General features: G+C 42.5%; 1 pseudogene; it reads right to left on the bottom strand.

The window, feature by feature from the left end:
- The window catches only part of LOC117023130 (60S ribosomal protein L39-like), a 93,348-nt pseudogene extending 73,178 nt beyond the window's left edge, over positions 1–20,170 (bottom strand).
- Positions 20,171–20,716: the final 546 nt, after the last annotated feature.

The raw sequence follows: 20,716 nt of genomic DNA, 5'->3' as shown, positions 1-20,716 counted from the left end.
GAAGGACAAAGGGCTTTCCCATGTTCAGTGTGAATGAAGGGTGGGGAGTAGATGGGCACAGTCCCCAGAATGGCGGCTTGGAAGTAAATGCTAAACTCGGGGCTGAAGGAATCTCAGGCTCTTTTAAACAGGGGGACATCCACTACCTGAAATTTGCCTCTGTTTCCCCTACTCGATTCTCTCTGGTGTATGATTTCCAGATAAATCTTCCCCAACAGTTTTACCCTGTACTTGATGGATCCGGTAACGGTGGCTCCCTCTCACCTATCTCCTCGCACCCGCATTCTAGAAACACTGGTAATCTGGCCCACTGAACTTTTAGGTCCTGAAACCTCTTCAAAAATCTTACACCTCTGCACCACCCTGGCATCTCATGACCCCTGCGCCTACCTGGCCTTTTTCATCTCCATGTCTACCTAGAATCACGTGCTTGACTTACCTGGAGTATACCTTCTTCCTTTACTTGACGCGTCTGAAACCCCTCTGTCCTTCAAGCCTCCCTATTACTCTGAACTTGCAATGCCACCAAGGCTACAGTGTCTTTGTTTTTCCCCAAACTCCTCAACAGCTCATTTTTGTGGCCACTTACTTGGTACTTATCACATGCCGCCTAATGCAGGAACCCCACACCTGGATGTTTAAGAAGTTCTCCAGGAAGTTTTGCTCACCAGCCAGGTTGGAAATACCACATAACAAGATGGTAATGGCCAATCTTCACCCCAACACCGTACCACATACCCTCTGTGTTCAATTGATGAGGCAGGCACTCAAAGGCCGAGACTCAGATTTCCTCGAGGCTGACCAACCATGTGCGGCAACCTCATGCTGATCCCAAGTCTCCTGAAGACAGTGCCCACTGGAAATGAGGCAGCCACTATTATTCAGGTCTACTTGATGCTAGAAGAACAAAGAAGGCAAAGGGAAAGGTGAGGGACCCGAGGTCCTATAGGCGACCCTGCCAAAGGCCTCTGGCATTGCTGAGCGCTTGTCACGAGGATAGCCTAAATCTACCCTTTCTGGTTTAAGACAGGAAATGCTCTTCTTGGACACAGGCAGAATGTCATGAGGGCACCCTCACCCCTCTTATCACAACTTTCCAACCCCCACCCCTTAGCCTTAACTTCTCAGCTACTGGAAGTTCTCTTGGACTTTCTAGCATCCCCCACATGGCCTGGTGTTAGACTTAAGGGCAGGTCTCAGAGATGTCAGGATGCCAAACACCGCTCTGAGATGAGTCAGTGTGTTAAAGGAGCAGGAGGGAGGTACCTGAATCGAAGACTCCATAGCCGTAGGTTGGAACCAGCCAGCCCCTGGCCTGCACCGGGATCTCAGTGTGCAGTTCTGCCCTTGTTCTTCTGAGCCCAAGAAGCTGGGCTTTTCTAGACAAGCCCCAACAGACTCTCAGCAAGGCACCACCCCAAATTCATCTTTTGTTCCAGACTGAGGGAAATATCCACCTAGATATATCACAAAGGAAATGGGATCAAAAATGTGCTTTGAAAACATTAACTTTTTTAAAAAATACAACAACAGAAATAATTGTAAAAACCTTTTTGAGAGGCTATTAGGTTCTTGGCAATGCAAAGAAAATACGAAAGAGTCCTAGCAATGCCAGTGAAACTTTGGGTAGATGTTTATCATTACTTGACACAAAAATATTCTAATTAAAATTTTTAACAGTATTAAATTTTAGCATTAATAAAAAGTAGCACATATAGTTTTATGTAGTTTAGAAATTTTCACAGCAGTAGCAGTTTTTTGTTTTATTTATTTATTTATTTACTTACTTAGTTTTTGCCTTATGACAAATATGGAGGATAAGGGACAGATATTTTTATTGTGACAAAATATAGGTATATAGCATAAAATTTATGATTTTTATCATTTTTAAGTATAATTCAGTGGTATTGGACAGATTTTTTTTTCTCTTTTATTTTTTATACATTCTCTTGCCTACATTACCCTTGCTATTTTTTATTTACTTTAAATAGAAATTCAAAGATATTAAAATGTTTTGAGGTCATGTGGATACCCACCTTTGATCAAGCTCTAAAACATGTGCCAGTTAATGTGCTAAGTGTTTCATATGTCTTGTCTCATTTATTCCCTACAGCAACCCTCTGAGGAAAGACTATTTTTATGTCCCATTTTACAGATGAGGAAACTGAGGCTCAGAGAGGTTGCATGGTTTGTTCAAAGTCACATGGCTAGCAAGAGGGTTGCTAGGAGGAGTTCTGTCTACTGCAGAGCCTGGATGCTAAAGCAATAATATCCACTGCCTCTGTGGGTCTGGATACCACGTATTGGTCCACTTTGCTGCGGACAAAATTAATGTACCTCATAAATCTATGCTTATGCCCCTTGGATTCTACCACTGTAAAAAAGGAGAAAAAATCTGAATAAATAGAACAAATAGAGCCTAATTATATTTTACAATTTTTGTTCAGTCTTCCCAAAGTCTTTGAATAACTATCACAACCTAATATACCCAATGATAGAGTAAAACTCAATCATTACTTTATCCAAAAATGTAACCATAAATTTCTCATTTGTATACAAGGGGAGGGGTGAGCATCCATCCATTATTGTGTGATGGTGTGGCTACAACTCAGGCTCTGTAGTCAGACTGTCTGAGTACAAATCCTGACTTACACCTTCCTAGTTACTAGTTAACGTCTCTAGGCCTCAGTTTTCTAATCTGTGCAATGGGGATGAGGGTGGTACCTACCTCTTTTGCTTGTAATGATAAACTAAATTGGTAATTGGTGGTACGTTTCTAAACTAATTGGTGGTACGTTTCTAAACTCTAAACAGAGGCTAGCTATGATTAGCCACTCATTTGGCAAATATGTATTGAATTCGTATTGTGTGCTCAGCACAGGACTGACATGGCACAGATGATGAAAACATGGCCCTAGCCCTTCATACTCTCGAAAAGGTAGACACAGATGAACAACACATTCTATTATGGGGAATATTATGGGGAAGAACAGAGGAGAGGAAAGGGAGTATATGGGAGCAGGGGCGAGAGAAAGCTTCAGGGAGGAGATGGCTTATTCTTGGCTAATACCTGACTGCATTTCTATATTATGCAAAACAAACTGTGCTGCATATTTTGTGCAAAAACTATTTTTAATATAAAAATATTTAAAATGTGCATATTTAAAAAATACCTTTATCCTTCTCAACTAAATCGTAAGCAAATAGCACTAACCGCCAGAAAAGGAGAGTGTATGAAGCTTTTTAATGATAAAGAAAAGAGGTCAAGCAGAACCTCCCACCCCACCTCCCCCAACCCTTGCCATTGGTAGCATTCTGTGCTGTGGAGAACTCACAATTATCTTTGGGTCCTGGAGTGCAGTTCGTTATGAACTGAATCTGACATTCTGAGCTGGTTTTCTAAGTCAATATCACCATTGAAAGGAAGCCATTGATCAACCAAGTGAAGCTGCTAAAAATGGATTCCAGCCCAGGAAAAAATTCACTGGGGAAGCTGTAAATGTGGCTGGCCTGCCTTGGCAAGGCTGGGTTCTTCGTGATTCAACTGGGTGAGAGCTGAGGGCTGCTGGCCAAACCTCTAGGAATGGTAAGCTGGCTCACCACTCTCCAGATCCCCAGAACTGACTCGGGGCAGAGTAGAGGGTGGGAGGAAGAAGCGGGCCTCCCCGGGGCCCACTGGGCTGAGCTGGGGCCTATGGAGGCTCCGTGGCCATCCGCACACCTGGCTAATTCCAGCCTCCCCAGAAGCATGACATAATGAGGAGCTGGTGGTGGCCGTGCGGCGTCTCTGCCCTCCTTTCTTGCTTAGTGGCTCATCACACTTTGATGGAGATGAACAAAGCGGGGAGGTGCTAGGAAGCCAGCGGGTTGGACAAAGAATGAAACTGTGCCTTGGCCAGATCCACGCCAATTATGTCTGAATAAACAAATCCACAGTACAAGCTAAGAGCCTTCCCTCCTCACTCCTCCCCATCTTTTTAAATTTATTTTTATTTGGTCTAAAAAGTTGGACATATTCCCTGTACCATCCTGGTACCCAGATGGCCTGTTTTAGTAAGCAGTAGGGAAGAAGGTCAATAATACATCAGCATGCAGAGTCTCCGTGAAGGTCAGTCCTGCATAAAATATACCGTGACAACCTGAGGGCAAGTTTAAAATGGCGCTCCACAACGGGATGGGGTGGGGGTGGTGCAGATGCTGCTTTTTCATAATTGCTGCGACACTGACTTCCATCCTCCCCCCAAAGTGTATTTTACTGTGTTCATGTAGCGTCCTTCAGGAAAAGTTTTCTTCACACAGAGTGCTGCTCATGATCCAAGTGAGAAGGATTTTAAGAGAGTCTGTCTTCACATGCAAATGTCTGTTGTGTTAAAGAATTAAAAAAAAAAAAAATCAGATGCAATTTCCCCAAACAGGAACACAGTGACTGCTGCAGTGTCTCAAATTCTAGCCTATTAAATTGGCATACACACACACACACACACACACACACACACACACACAGTCTCCAAATACGTTTGAATAAGATGTAAGTGCTGAACTAGGCAGTACGTAGGAGTTTCTAGCTGTAAGATTCATATTCTTGAGAGTCATTCCTCAATTATGTTTGGATTATAACTATTTAACTAATACAGATAAAAGTGGACAAATATGCCTAGAGTCACTAGGGGTTTTATAAGGGTTCTGCTTCCCTTTTTTTTTTTTTTTTTTTTAAGATTGGCGGGAAACTCAACAGCACCCTTTTAATGCAAAAAATAGAAAAAAAAATAGTCCACTTCACTTTGTGGATTTATTCAAATTGTAGCTGAATACTGCCACAAATATTCTTGAAGATTGATCCAGGTTGAAGCGTGTTGTGCATGGGTTTACTGTTCAACTTGCAAGTAATTTGTAAAGCCAGAGTCAGTCTTGACTATGAAACATTGTATCACTGTGATTGGAATCAATAGTTCTTGCACTGTCATTTGTCACATATTTACAAGCTTGAAAAATAGTTCATTTTGTCCTCATCCCATAACTCAAAAGATTGAATCAGAGCCCTGGAGGGATGTGCCAACAGGACACATTCATTACTGATCACCCATCTTGGTGAAGTTATAATCACAACCACACCAAAAATAGAATATAAATAAAAATTAAAGTACTACTCATTTGGTACACTCTTAAATATTTTCAGCTTCAAATATTTAAAAGTCTGCTGGGAGACTTCAAGTACGTTGGTGACCTACCTCAGTGACCACAAAGAGAAAATTCACTGTAGCTGATTTTCCCATCACGCTCTCAAAACATTCAAAGGTATCATTTTTTTTCTTTTTAATGAAGAAAAATCAAAATCTAGAGTTAATGGTCCAAAAATTTCATAAAGTATACTTCTTCCAGTCGTCTCGCATATAGTTCATAAATGACCTTCCATTCCCGTGAAAGATTTGTAGAATACATTTAAAGGTAATGCTTTCAATTTTAAGACAAAAAGGTTTATGAATGATAGAACTTGTGTCTATGAAATCACTAATCCCAGCTCTCTAATATTTCACATGGAGAGCTGCATAAAATGTAAAGAGTGCCCATAAAGTCGTACCACACCTGCTGTCAGAGACAATCAGTAATAGAATTGCAAAGTGAATATTGAAAAGGATGTGAGGCGCGTGCATTTGGGTTATAATGATGTATTTTAAGTCCCCTTCACTACACTGTTATATCGACAAAGTGTTAATGGTTGAAATATTGGGAGGACCAATTCAGATTCTTTAAAAAGTCCCCATATATTAATATATGAGCACATTGTTTATCAAATTTGGTTGCTAAAATAACCCCAAATCCTAGGATTGCTGCTAGTTTCTTCAGGCATTTTCCTGACTGAAATCAACCTATGGGAGATAAACACATTTCTCAAGTCCCAGCCTGAACAAACCTAAAGAGTCCAGATTGCCTCCCAAATGCTCAGTTGAGTGGTTCTGAACACAAGGCTGAAAGCTGAGGTTATGTATCAGACGTGTCCTTCCTAAATCTCTTTAATTTGTAAGTTTAATATTTAGATTCTATGAATTTATTATTTTATGAAGTGACCCCATTTCCTCCATATACTTTCTCAGTGAGAATGGCTGAAATTCAATTAGAAGTCATGTTGGGGATCTTACCTATCTTCATCTCTTTGGAATAGAGATGGGAAGACACATCTCATGAAGAAGGAGGCCTGAACTTGGACATTTGTGCATTAATCCGTGTTCGTGATGTCTACCTATCTACATATCTTCTTTTAGAAAGAAAGAGAGTGGGTGTTGGAGCAGGAGATGTGTCCCCTCTCCCACCACAGACAACTGGACTAGGGGTGGATCTCTAATCCAGAGGGGCCCCACGCATAAACTGGTCAGTGACCTGGGATTATGTGTCCTGGCTTGAAAAGATGATCTGGGTCAGTCATTTGAACTGAGAGAGAGAATGAGACGCTGTAGTGGGGTGTGTCCTAGAGGTAAATGCTTTTACAGGGATGTGGCTGGGGCAGCCATGACTGGGCATGTGCAAAATGAGACGGGTTACCCTCAGAAGAAGAGAAAGCAGCAAGTAGGTAGGAGGTGCTGAGAGAAAGAGAGAGAGAAAGCTGGTCCTGGGAACAGCCCTGACTCTAGCCCTTTGGGAGGTACCATGGCTCAGCCTTGCTCAGATTCTCGTGAAACCTCTCTGAAAATGGCTAAGTCTCCTCCTTTGTTTGGAGCTGGTTTGAGTGAACTTCTGTCCCTTGAAAACTCAATAAACAAGAACAAGATGTATTTAACGTTGCATGCAAGTCAGACTTAATATCTCAAGGTTGGGGACATTGTGCCATTCAATCCAGGTTACTGGTGTGCTTCTCTGAGGATCAATGCATGCTGAAGTTTAATTTTGGTGTCTGCCTTTGTACCATTTATACTCTAATAAAAGAGACAGGATAGTCAGGCACAAGCAATAGAGAAATGCCTGGCAAAATGGAGAAATAGGTGTGCTGAGATAGGCTGGGAACTGTGCTAATAACCTAACAAACTAACTGCAAGCTTCACATATCTTACTGATCGAAGTACCTGACTTATAATGTGGCGACAGGAGTATGAGGAGATGCCACAGTCTAAAGGAACATGCATTTTGAGTGGAATCTAGAAAGAGGAAATTATGTCCTTTTGCGTTTTGGGGAGAGTCAATGAAATCTGGGTTTGAATTCTGATTCTGCCATTTACTGGCTGTGTGAGCTTGAGCAAGTTACTTGATGTCTCTGAGTCTCAACTGTATTTGTAAAATTGCAAAAACAGTAAGTTTTCTTACAGAGTAGTGAGGATTAAGTAAGACAATGTATGCAAAAAAGGGCATTGAAAAAATAAATATTTTTATCCTTTTCTGAGACTGAAGGAAGGGATTATTGTCTTCATCACTGAAGCTTACTTCTCTGCCAAAAATTTAAATAGCACATGTGATTGAGAAGCTTGTCACATGTGCTATTTAAGACTTTTTTATACAGGAAAACTCAGGGAATTTAGTACGAATCCTCCCTGGATCACAAATCGTTTCTGAGACCCAGTTTGTTGGCAAATGCTAATCACATCCATTTTACCCACAAGGAAGCAGTTTCTCAGAATAAATGAAGTTCAAAACCAGATAGCAACTTGGAAATGAAGCTATAGGGAATTTAGGGGGAATATGCCTTACCTTCTCGAGTCTATTAGGGGGAATTGCGAATGCTCAAAAGCAGAACCACTGATAGACTATTTAATTGTGTGGCTGTAGGATCTGATAAAGTCTTTGCTGTTTTTGTTTCGGCAGCAAGTTCAAATGTTCAAGCAATCCGCTTCCTGTGAGGTTATCCTTAAATGGTCATTATTATGCAATTTCAAAACTGCATTCATGCTTATCTACTTATAAAAGGCATTAGGCTCTGATCATTCCTAATACTTTAAGCTTATCAAGACCATTTCTGATATTAATCTACAGATGTACTAATTCTTCATCTGCCACTCTTAGCAACTGAATCCTTCAGGAAGACCTCGCCTGTTTCATTTGTCAAGACAGGTGGAAGATGAGTGCTGGGTGTATATTTCTTTGTCCTCTATATTCTAAATTTCTTTGTCATGCTTAAGGATCCAAATTGCCCTTGACATTCATCTCTGTGCACATGAGGACATTTTTATGAACAGCTGAAATTATATATATATATATATGCAATGCTCATTATGTGCTGTTTCTTTTGCCTTTCTAACTTGCCGCAGCCTCTTTCTATAATCTACTTTTTCCTGGGACAAAAAAGTCATAGAGAAGTAACAAGAGCAGAATTCAAAGAAATACAAATGAAAGAAAGAAATAAGGAAGGGCATCCAGGGAGAACACATTTATAAATGCCAGATGTGTTTTTGATTTGTGGCAATTACGTGGAGAAACAAAATACTTCCCCCAAGTACGGACATAGTGTGACATTATGAAGCATTGGCATATCAGGAATGAGGTCGGCTATGCAAAAAGATGATCCACCAAAATGAGTGGGAAATAACTAGATGAGAAAGAATCAAGTGTACTCCAAGGGACATACGTAAAACCTGAGAGAGGCCAGACTAGAACATGATCAAATAAGAAAAGGTGTGGAGTAAGGTGAGCTGAATGTTACCGAGTCTGGAGAAAAGAATGTATGTTTTGAAGGAAGGTAGATCATCTGCGTATGCCCAAGAGAGGAGAAGCCAGAGGTGCAGGTCTGTGGCGTGTTTTTCCCATGGCACCCTGGCCAGGGAGCCCTGTCTGGAGTTCTCTTCTGAAATTCATCCAGCAAGTATTATTGAGCCCTTCTCTGGACCACACGCTGTGCTAGGCCCAGGGCTGGAGCAGAAGCAGACAGACGAGCTCCCTACCTCATCCCCTTCCTTGTTTTGTGTGAGTAGAGCACTTTTCTCCTCAGCACCTAACATTGTCTAACATTCCATTGGGTTTGTATTTACCTTCTTTATTCTCTGTCCTCCCTGCAATAAAATGCAAGGGTAATAAAGCCAGGGATTTGTATCCAGAGATGTCAGTTCATTGCTGTATCTCCATGTTCTAGTCTAGCACCTGTCACATGGCAGTGCTCAGTTCATTTAGTGAATAAATGAATCAGAAGTAAACAAACAAGCAGGAAAATCAACCTATAGAATTAAGAAAGCTATGAAGAAGAGAAAGAGAACCTCCACAGGATCTTTCCCTCCACCCACACGAGACACTTAGGACTATCCCATTTTTGTGCATATTCTTCCATCCACAAAGAAGCGAATGCGTTATCAGGTGTCTTCTATGTCACATGCAGCTTTTCCTTTTTAACTTAATAATATATTGCTTATCTATTCCACAAGATAGTTTTACATTGGTTGCATAGTATTCTATTGTTTGGCTTATGTCATATAGTTAAGCAATCCCCAGTGATAAACATTTAACTTGTTTCTATAATTTTGTATTCTGACAGTGCTATGTTGAGTCTCTAAACTCTGAACATCTGTGTAAAGTATCTGAACATACTTGTCTAATTCCATCCTTAGAGTTAATTCTTAAAAGCAAATTCACTGGGTTAAAAAGTATGTATATTTATATTTTGATACATAAATTAAAATCACCTTCCAGAAGCATACAATTTGTACTCATAACACCAGAGAAAGAAAGTATCTACTTTCCCCCACACCTACCAACTCTTGGTATTATTCTTTTTTATGTTTGACAATGTGATGAGGAAAAATGTGTACTTCATCGTTATCTTGATTTACATTTCTTTGATAGCTGTGAAGGCTAGATACACATCATTGTATATAAATATTAGCCGTGTGTGAGTGTGTGTGTGTGTGTGTGTGCATTGCTTGATCTTCTCTTTTGCTCATTCTTCAACTGTAGTAGAACAGTATTTTTAAACATTTATTATGAAATCTATAGTTTTCCCACACTGGCCCATATTTAAAAATTTAATACGTAAGGCCGAAAAATAAAGGGTCTTTATTTCCAGAAGAGATGAAAAGTACATACATACATTTACACAGTAAAACATTGGGTAGTAGCAGTATATTTCCTAAGGATTATTGAATTCTAACTTCAAACATCTACTTCAGTTTAGCCTTTTGTGTTTAGCACAATATCCACTCTTCTGTGATGTGACGGCAAGGTCACAGCAATCCTGAAATGGCAGGGACATGACACCAGTGCTATCAGAGTGAGATTAGAGAATAGCTCATGTAAATGGGACCACCTGGGAGATTATTTCTTCAAGGAGGCTGTAATTGAACCACGGCGGCACACACTCCTCAAACAACCTGGACATACTTGGGAGTCTGTGTGTTGCCAGATACTCTTACCCACTGCCAGGGCAGAAGAGACTCCATCCCTTTCAAACTGCAGCTTTTTGCCAATTTGGGAGTAGCGGCAGTGAAACTCATTCAGGCTGTTCCCATGTGGCTCTCTGTCTGGTATAGATTGTTCAGATCTCTCTGTCCCACCAGAAAACCTATAAGCCTGATACTAAGTTGTCTCCTGTGTATCATTTTGGCTCATATCGTTTTGCTCAGCCTGTCATCCTTCCTTCTCCGTCCTTAGAGGACCATGTGAAAAGGCCCTCCTGAAGGACATACACAATCCCTAAATATCCCAGCAACATCAAAATCGTGCCATAAAAAGCATTGTCATTTATCCACATACCTCCTCTCTAACTGGAGGGAAGAGATGAGCGATAAACCACGGCTGGAAGTTCACGTTTCTATTCTGTTGAAACCATAAGGGAAGGTAACGTTGAAGCTGCAATGACCCTCTTTGTCTTCTCCTACTACTGTACTTCTCTTCCATGTGTGTCTCGTCTATCAAGCCCTGTCACTAGAGAGACACTTGTCTTCATCTGTACAACTAACATTCCTGGAGATACGGCAGTGGACGTCACTCTCACTTTCTGGAAATGACATTCATGCTTTTCTCCAAAAGGTCCATTTCCAAACTTGACTAGATTTGTGTGTGGATTTTCTCAATAGAAACTGAGTTCAATGCACTGAAAAATTTTAAATTCTGCCGGCAGATGACTAATAGGGCTTTTTGGATGCCTTTGATAAACTGGATCTGAGATTTTGTTTTGTTTTGTTTTGTTTTAAATGTGAGCCAAGGAGTTACAATCCACATATTTTCTTCCCAAAATTCAGAAAATAAAAGAATATTTAGTTGCACATATTTTTCATATATGTATTCAAAGTTCAAACGTATTCAGGGTAATATTATAAATACATCCAATTTTTTTCCCAAAATAATAAATATAGGTTATACACAAAAATATGTGTGGTATCTATAGCTTGGAATAAAAAAGAGACATGTGCTTATTTAATGTTTGATTTATTTAATGAATTAATACAGCCTACACAAACGTAGGCTATTCAGCTTCTCATTCTATATATTTTATGGCCATCCTCCCCAATTTTACTGTTCCTTCCCTGAGGCAGTAAAGCTCTTTAGGGTTTTATTTGCCATCATTTCAAGACCATGCAGGCATCTATTCCAAAGCTATTATTAAAATTGCTGAAGATGTCTTCTAGCATCCTCTTGCAGCTTCAAAGACTCATTTCCCTTTCCTGAAGACTCTGTTCCTTATTTGGAAGCACTCAATAATAACTAAAGCAGGAAGCGGCAAACACAGGCCCCTTCTGAAATGGCTGCACAGTAGTCAATCTGGTGGCAAAATAAATAAATAAATAAATAAAATTATGCTGGTGATGAGACATCACTTACATGTCCACTCAGGAAGCGGAGAAAGGCTCTCCACTCTGGGACTTTATAACAAGGCATATATTAATGTGTCTTTCCATCTAAAAGGAAGGGTTAACCCCACTTAGCAAGCAGGCATTCCACCGGGAGGGGCGGCCTGAAGAATGCCAGTCATGTTTCCACCTAAACGTCGAATATTGTCATGGTGGTTGGGGCAGTGGGGTGAGCCTTTCGAGCATCCCAGAAGTGAGGCCCAGGAGATTTTTTTCTGAGACTCACGGCCAGTGTCTGTGCCAAACCCCTCACTTCATCTCTGCCGTTGGAGCAGGACTCATCTCCGTCCTTCTGGAGATGGCCTCTTGCTGCTTTGTGGACATTTCTGGCTAAGTTTAAGTCCTTCCTCTTCCACAAAGCCTTCCCTGGAGGCCTCGTGATAGTGAAAGCGTGTGAGATTTAGAGGGTTTGCTATACACTGGAGCTGTGGGCTTAGGAGAGTGAACTGTAGTCCCCAAACCTATACAACAGGGGAAGAATAATACCCCTTTCTCAGGGTTATTGTACAGATTGTAAGGTAACATTGAATAGTCACCGTTTTAAGCTGAATAACGAGTATATGGGGTTCATTGCACTATTCTCTCTGCTGTTGTGTATGTTTGAGCATTTCCACAATAAAACTCTTTTCATAAAAGGGAATGTATATAAAGCACCTAGCACATAGTAGATACTTCTTATTTTCCCTTCCTTCGCACTCAAAATTCACTGTCTTCATCCTCCTCAGAGCATTCGTGGTATTCATTTCTAGCCGTCAGTTAAGTCTGCCTCGGGTGGGGAATCACTGAAGCAAAGCTGGGATCCCAGGACCCCCACATCCACTCTCAGATGCTCTTTGGCGAGTCCCCGAAGGAAGACCTAGCAAGCTGGACACCATCAGGCAAAGGAGCCCTTATTACAAGGAGAGGCTCTAAATCGAGACCCCAGTGTGGGCGCCCGTGGGCCTAGCCCAGCTAGAAAGGGGTCTGTAAGGCTCCTTTCTTGTAAGCCAGAGACAGGCCTAAATCCTCAGCCAGCTGAATAACTTCTTGATTTTTCCTTTGGGTCTACATCCTAATTTTGTACCCATAGATAATGAGGGAAAATAAATTGAAGAGAAGGAAGAGGGAAAGAGAGAACCTTCCCCCAGGGCCTAGAGTAGAACTCATCCTGGCTGCCCCAACAGGGGGTATGTCCAGCTCTTCTTGGGGACCAGGCTCTCAAGGAACAAGTCAGAAAATGGCAGAGTGTGGAAGCCACGAGGAGCAAAAGAGATAACGCTTCAAGAGATTCTGAGTTTTATTCCTCCTTTCCACACTCCTTCTCTGTGGCCCAGGAAATGTCCTCATTCTTGATGCCGTCTTCCTGGGAGAAGGCAGGGCCACAATCGATGGTAGTAGGAAGAGCCTTGAGTTCTTCCCAAAAGAAATGGAAGCATAGGGTAAAACTGTCAGGAACCAGGGAGGGAATATGACGGGTAGATTAAAAGGAGCAAGTGAGACAGGGAATGTGGGCTTACAATAAGGAGTCTGACTCCATCGTCTGATGTTTGACTGCGGACAGCCTGTAAGCCTTACCTCTCTCTCTTCTTTGCTCACAACTGTGCAAGCTAAGAAATCCCCATGTCCCCTCTCGGCGCTGGTGAAAGACTCAATCCATATAACTTCTTGCCCTCCTTTGGGAATGCTTGTCTTGGCACCACCCTTACCCGTCATAAAACCCTCAGCCAGTCTTCTTCACTTTCCGACTAGTTTAAGAGCTTTTCCCCACTTTCCCAGAAAGCCTTGATTATATAAATAATCAACCTTTCATACCCTCTTGGTTTGTCAGTCTTAACATCTGCACCAAACACTGTTTCTAAAGAGTGGTTTCCATAGGGATAAAAGGGAGGCACGCGTAATATCACCTATATCTGGGTAATGGGATTATGAGGGTTTTATTTTTCTTTTTACTTATTTTACTTTTCTGTAAAGGTCCAGGTAGTAAATATTTTAGGCTTTTCTAGGCCATACAGGCACAGTTATTCAACTCTACTCAACACGCAACCAGTAGGGTGAAAGCAGCCACAGACATTCTGAAACAAATGAACATGGCTCTGTTCCAATAAAACTTCATTTACAAAACTAGGTGGAGGGCTAGATTTGACCTGCAGATCATAGTCTGTTAACTCCTACTCTAATGTTTCTGCACTGAAAGTCTATTACTTGAATGATTAAGAAATATAGACATAAAACGTTTCTGAAAATTGGGACACATTGGGGTGGCTGGTTAGCTCAGTTGGTTAGAGCGTGGTGCTGATAACACCAAGGTTGCTGGTTCCATCCCCGCATGGGCCACTGTGAGCTGCGCCCTCCTAAAAAAAAAAAAAATACAAAAGTGGGGTACATTGGTAATCTTAAGACCTAATGGTTGGCTCTTTCGGGGGTGATAAAAGGAGACAATAAGAGCTAACTCTGTCCTTGTCTATGGTCTGTCAAGGCGCTGACTTACTTTTAAAGGGGGGAGTGTTAGACTCTTAGATTGTCCTGCCCCTCCCCCATGAGATGCCTCTACACTGGCCCCCTGACCCTGCCAAGATTAATAACTGCCACGGAATAACACCTTATTATCTAAAATGAAAATGCACATCCTAAAAGGAATCAATCAACCCCAGCCCTCTAGTAGCAATAAAATAAGTCTAAAAATCTTGGAGAGTGTTTCTGCTAAATTCAACTAGTATCATTGAATGACCATGATTTGGTTTTCCTTTTCAGTTGAATTTAAGTTTTCTTGATGTGTTTCCGCTCACAGGGCTGGCACCTTTTAGGAAAGTACCATGAAGCTGAGCAGCTCCAGAGAATCTGTCTCTCTGCCCAGCAATTCTGGGGAATTGCACCATGGTTCATATTTTATCAGGGACAGATACCGGCCAGATTTTCAAAATGCTGCTTCGGCCCTGGCCACATTCACAGGCCCCCAAGTGTCTCTTCTAAAGTGTGTCTCTCTAATCAGCAGGTTTGCTATGAAGGAAACACCAAGTGTGGCAGAAATTGTCTTCCTGTTGGGAGAACAGTGGGAGAGCAGGTGCTTGAATGTGGGAATGTCAGAGCTCAGAGTGAAGGCAATTATTCTCCCCCATGTAGCTCAGCATGGAAGAGAAATTAGCAAGGAAAAGGCAGGCAGCTGCTCTCCCCTGGGTGTCACGGGCAGCTGTGATGAGACGGCGCCCCATTCACCTGGGTACATGCAGCCTGTGCCAGCCCCAGCTGGCCTTGTGGGCCAGTGCTTGGGATTCTGCGATGTACCGCAGACACCTGTGCCAGGAAGGAGTTGGAAGGAGACCGATCCCTTCTGGACTCCTCGCAGGAGCTGGAGGTGAAACCAGGAAGACTTTGCTCAGACGTCTTCACTAGCAAGGACATTTTTCAAAATCAAAATTAACTCAGAGGAATAACGTTGCATGCCTTCCCCCTCTTGATACTCATCCATCCAGGCTCGATTTTAACCCAAATCCAATGATAAAACTGATGGTGGTCTGTTCCACTTTTTATGAGCTCAGCCCAAAGGCTGGGGCCCAAAACAGCTTATCCAGGGAAATGGGAAGGGCTTTAATATGATGCCCTTCACCTATTCCCCCCCAGGGCGCGACAGGCTATTAATTCTTGCTTCCCAGGAGCGTACACTGTCAAGCCCAGCTGGACCCTCGTGATTGGATAGGTTCAAGTTCCTTTGGAGCATTTCTGTGTGAGGACCCCTGGTCCCCCTCTGCCCTTTGCACTCTGCAGCATGGGAAGAAGGGTAAAAAGATTCTCAGAGAACGGACACTGTACTGGCCAGAGGAAATGGGAATCTTTTAGTGCAGGTACCTGTCATTTCTGTGTGGCCGGGCAATGCTATGCTGAAATGTAGGTTTTCAGAACTCAGTTGTTTCCGAGCCAAAAATGAAACCTCCACGGGGGCCTACAGGGTTTAGCTCCTAAATACGTTAGTGACCGTATTAGCTCAGGGCTGCACTAGACAAATCCTCAGATCTCACTGGTTTAACACAAAAACACTTCGCAAAATTCCAATGAGATCCCTGTCTGGAGGTGGCTTTACTTCATATGGTCGTTCAGGGACCCAGGCTCTTTCTCCCTTGTGGCTCCTGCTGCTTCTAGGATCTCAGAGACTTCTCCAGGCCCTGACAGGTGGGGACCAAAGCAAGGGGAAGGCATAGCTACTTCTTATCCATTCAGACCCAAAAGGGACACACATCACTTCTTACCACATTTCACTCATGAAAATTAGTTGCACAGCCACACCTAGATGCCAGGCAACTACGACACACAGTCCCTGACTGGGCAGCCATTTCCCAGCAATAAGCTGACCCTACAGCTGTGGGGTAGTCGGCTGGCTATCAGCACATTCCAGCCCTGCAGCCCCTTCCAGACCACTGCTGCTGCGGCTCCTCGTATCCAGGGTCATTGTCCTGAGATACTGCTTCATTTTGTCCACCACTGTCCCTCTATTTTAAAGGTCCTTCCTGCATGTCTGCAAATGCTTCCTTCTAAGCTAAAGGAAGATATGGAGCCGGGGGTGGGAGCGGGGATTCTTGGTAGGAAAATCAACCTGGCAGCTTTAACAGAATTCGATGGTGAATGAGGGAGAGTTAATGGTCACCTGTCTGAGACATGTGGCCTGACAACCTGAAGAATGTGATTGTCACCTGGGAGGTAGTCCAAGATGGCTTGGTGAACAGAGCTTCATTCAAATTCATTGCTCTGAGGAAGACTACCAGAGTTCCGTGTCTTTACAATCTGGATTTCAATGGTGCCAGCCCAACTCCCAACTCCTTCTGATCCATTGTCACACGATTCTTCTGATACATTTATCTTTCATGCTTTTCCTTCTGCAAGGTCTCTTCCAGAGTCTTTACATTTCCATGACATTTTAAAATAGTTTCCACATCTTTGGGGATCTATTCTCTCCCTGTTTCTCAGAAAACTCCTGTGGGCTAGGAAGTAAACAGAGAGCTTGAACAACACAGGGTATCTGATGTCACATGGCCAACTCTGAACAGCACTGTCACCCAGATGTCCCAAATGTCCCCAGTGATCTAAATTTAACTGGACGGGGCTACCTTTCTCATCTCTTTCATGGCCCATCTTGCTCAAAGAATGTCTGTTCAAAGGACCTTCTGGATACCAAGCAGTAGGCCATCCACCTGTCTTTTACTCCATCCCTGCCCTCTAACTCCTCAATGGCAGTGAGTTGCAGAATTTTTTTCAAACCAGTGTGACTAGAATTACTCACAGCTCAGCCTGGCACACCTTTGCCAGTGTACAAAGAAAGGATTTTCACAAATCATCATACGCACGGTCCCTGGCTCCAAATCCTTATCAGTCACAACACCTGAGCATCTCCTTATGGATGAGTGCACTGAGTACCTGCTGCAGAGTACCAAGTCCATTCATAGAAAAGTCTGAAGAGTACCAAGTCCATTCGTGGAAATGTCTCTGCAGTGTGCCAAGTCCATTTGTGGAAAAGTCTGCAGAGTACCAAGTCCATTCGTGGAAAAGTCTCACCGCTCTCTATTCAAAAATTGAAGTTACACTCTGGGCTTTCCCTCGGGGGAGATGAAAGAGTTCCTGTTGCTAACATGCTGCCCACAGTTGGCCTTTGCTGTTCTGCATCTTTCCACTCAAGTAGGTGAGAGGCAGCATGAATGAATGCACAGAGCACAGATTCTGAAAACTCCAATCTCTGCCACATACTATCTGTGTGATCTTGGACGAAGTACCTAATTCTCTGTTCCTCAATTTCTCATCTGTTCCGTGGGGATGGTAGCCGGCCTTAGAGGGTTGTTGTGAGGATTAGATGTGTTGATAATATGAAGCACTTTCCACCACACCTGGAACGTAATTAGTACCACATAAGCATTTGCTGTTTTGAAATGCATGGTATTTGCCAGGTCTGGTCTACTAAGTAGCAGTGGGACATCGGCCAGACTGTCAGGGAATTCTTCCTTGGCCTTGCATACTTTCTGAAATCCATATTCTTGGCGGGGCTTACTTAGGTTTTGCTCTCTCCAGGAGAAGAGCAGTAACAGGGAGTAGAAGCTGTGCTAACAGGTTACTTCTGCACCTGCTGAATGGGTGAGTCACTCCAACAAAGATCCTTTGGTTTCCATATAACTGACTGTACAAACCAGACTACTTTTGAGAACCCAAAAGTGTTAAACCAAATGGGACACTGTATCAAGAGTGATAAACCAGGAATGCCCTGGACAAACCAGGACATACTACACTTAGGCTCACTTGAATTGCTGCAGATTTGAAGTTAGGCTCTTTGGCCAGCTGCAGCACTGTGGCAGTAATTATGGCATTTAGTACAGCACTTCACAGTGTATTAGGCACTTAGAAATATGGTTGGCTCCTTTCAACATCTTTGTGAAATAGATTTTAGTTTTCCCCATTTTACAGATGAGGAAACAGAGGATTATTGATGTGCAAAATTACACCAATAGCAAAAGCGGCATTCTTTCTAGTCTGCCATGTTACTGTCCCCCTTACTCCCAGAGACCTTCCAGTTTCTGAACATCTGAAACAATTGTAGGCAACCATTTGGCTGAGCTGTCTTGTCCACATGCTTTCAAGATTCCCATTGCTCACCTGGTTTTTGGTCGGGTACAAACCGATGGACATGACAAGGGCACAGACTAATTTTTTAATTTATCAAAAGAGATGTGAGAGTTATTTATCTTTTCTCTGGGCCATAACGTAGGGGAAAGTGGTTTTGGGAAGGAGAATGTTTAAACTCTGGCTCTGCCAGTCCTTAGCTGTGAGATCTGGCTCAAATCTCTTACATACTTTATGCTACCGTTCCTACACCTGTACGTGCCCCTGGAATTACGAGCATTTCCTCATCTGTCAGCATTTCTGGGCTGGGAATCATCACACTTGCCTAGTTATAAGGATTAAATGAGATACTGTAGGGAAAGAGCTTAGCAAATAGTACACGCTAAAAATGACAGTGGTGATGATGATTATTTTAATTACTATAGAACTAGAAGAATGATCATTGAGACAAATGAGCAAATGTATAAGCAAATAGTCAGCAACCAGGAAGCCCTAAAAGAAACTGTTCTCTGTCTTCCTGTCTAGAAATATATCCTATACTTACACAAGTACACAAAGAGGCATATGCAAGGGTTTTCATCATTACATTATTTTTAAATGCAGAACACAGGATATCTTTGACTTTGGCTAATTGATCATGGTAACTCGAGCATTGCATTAGATGCATTGCAGTCTATTTACTTTGTGTAATAGGAAACACTCTGGCTCTGGTGACCGGAAGTCAGATTGAATTACCACAGTGAAGAGTTGTAGCCCCACCAAGCCCTGCACAACAGAGCCCCTGGAATGGATGCCCTCGGGGAAGGAGCTGACTACACTGACAAAAAATGTATACTGTAAATCCCCCTCCTAGACTTTTCTGTGCTAAAAGTCAATGGAAAATTATGATAACTCACAATAGGCAGGACTGCTACAGGCCCAGACTCCACAGAAGTGAAGATGTAGGCCATCTGACCAGGTAATGAACACCTCTAGCCAAGGTGCTTGCTAAGGGCAAAGAAATACAGGATGAGGAATAGGAGAAGCTGTTTCCAAAGACCACGTGTAACCTTGTGACAAGTTGCAGAAACAAAGATTGTAATAGTTGTGAACACGTCTTCTATATTTTGATCTACATATATTTGCATATATATTACCCAATTTTCTCTTCCCTTTTCCCATTTCTCTAACATAAATGTGTTTATATCATCAGCAGAAAAAATTTTTAACTATGTGAGGTGATAGATGTTGACATCGAGAACTAGTACAATGTTATATGTCAATTGTATCTCAATAAAACTGGAAAAAAATGTGTTACTAGTAGCTAATAGCACAGTATGTAAATTACAGGCTATCAAAAAGGGAGTGTGACTCAGAAGAAAGGACATCAGCCATGTATGAGTAAAACGAGTTTCTATTCCCTTTTCTGGAGACGACTAGGATGTTTTGATTGGAGGAGGAATAGTTGCATCATGTTAGGTGTAGACAAGGTTTTGCTGTTGTCCTTGGGAAGTTACATGTGGTTAAACAGCTGTGTATGGAAGCCACGTTGAGTGGACTGTGGTGGCTTTGTATTTTGTTAGCTTTGCTACGCTGAAATTGTGTTTCTCAGAATTCTCGCCTATGTGATTTTAGATTAGGGTTGGCCACGAGAGGTATTTATGTAAGATTTTGGAGGTGAAGTTAAGCTGCAGCCTTGTCATGCTCTGAGGTGGCGGCCAGGCCCTGGGACAGCTTGTGCATATTGTTGCTGAGATGCTGGCTCACCTTGTTAGCATGGGCAGCACCCGGGCCTGCGGCTCCTCCGTCTCCCACGGGATTACTCTTTCACCTTCCATGACCAGATGTGAGTTCAGGTCCATGGAGGAAGGTGACAGACAGCACATACGGATCACCTGCCTCATCAGGATGATAGTAACTGGTAGACAGTCATGGCTTGCAAGCTACCCTTGCTTTCTCTTACTTCACATCCAGTTTCTAAGATTATTTCCCCCCTGATGTTATCACAACTGATCTATAGTAACTTCTGCCCGACACCAAGGGTAGTAGCCTTGCAGAGATTATGTTGTACGCTTTTTCACCACCTCCCACAAATTTGTAAAGTCTTAATCCCTGTTAAAAATCCTATACTCATCCTGCTCAGAGTGGTCCTGCTTGTCTGATCAAACTCTGACTGATACACTATGATTTCGCTCTTTATTTAAATTGGGTACTCCGGATATCTGGCTTTTCATGACAGAAGATTTGATTATGCTGATCCCAGAATTCCTAGGGCCACAGTTAGCTGGATCGGAATAGTGGCTGCTCCCTGGGCTGATGCACGAACTGTCCAGTTTGCCACAGCCCCCATCTGGCCCTCTTCATTCATCTGCATTTCATGCCTGGTCCCCAAAGGCATTTAAGTTGGT

Source organism: Rhinolophus ferrumequinum, chromosome 6, assembly GCF_004115265.2.
Source record: "Rhinolophus ferrumequinum isolate MPI-CBG mRhiFer1 chromosome 6, mRhiFer1_v1.p, whole genome shotgun sequence".
Classification (NCBI taxonomy): domain Eukaryota; kingdom Metazoa; phylum Chordata; class Mammalia; order Chiroptera; family Rhinolophidae; genus Rhinolophus; species Rhinolophus ferrumequinum.
This window is presented reverse-complemented; position numbering and strand designations above follow the sequence as displayed.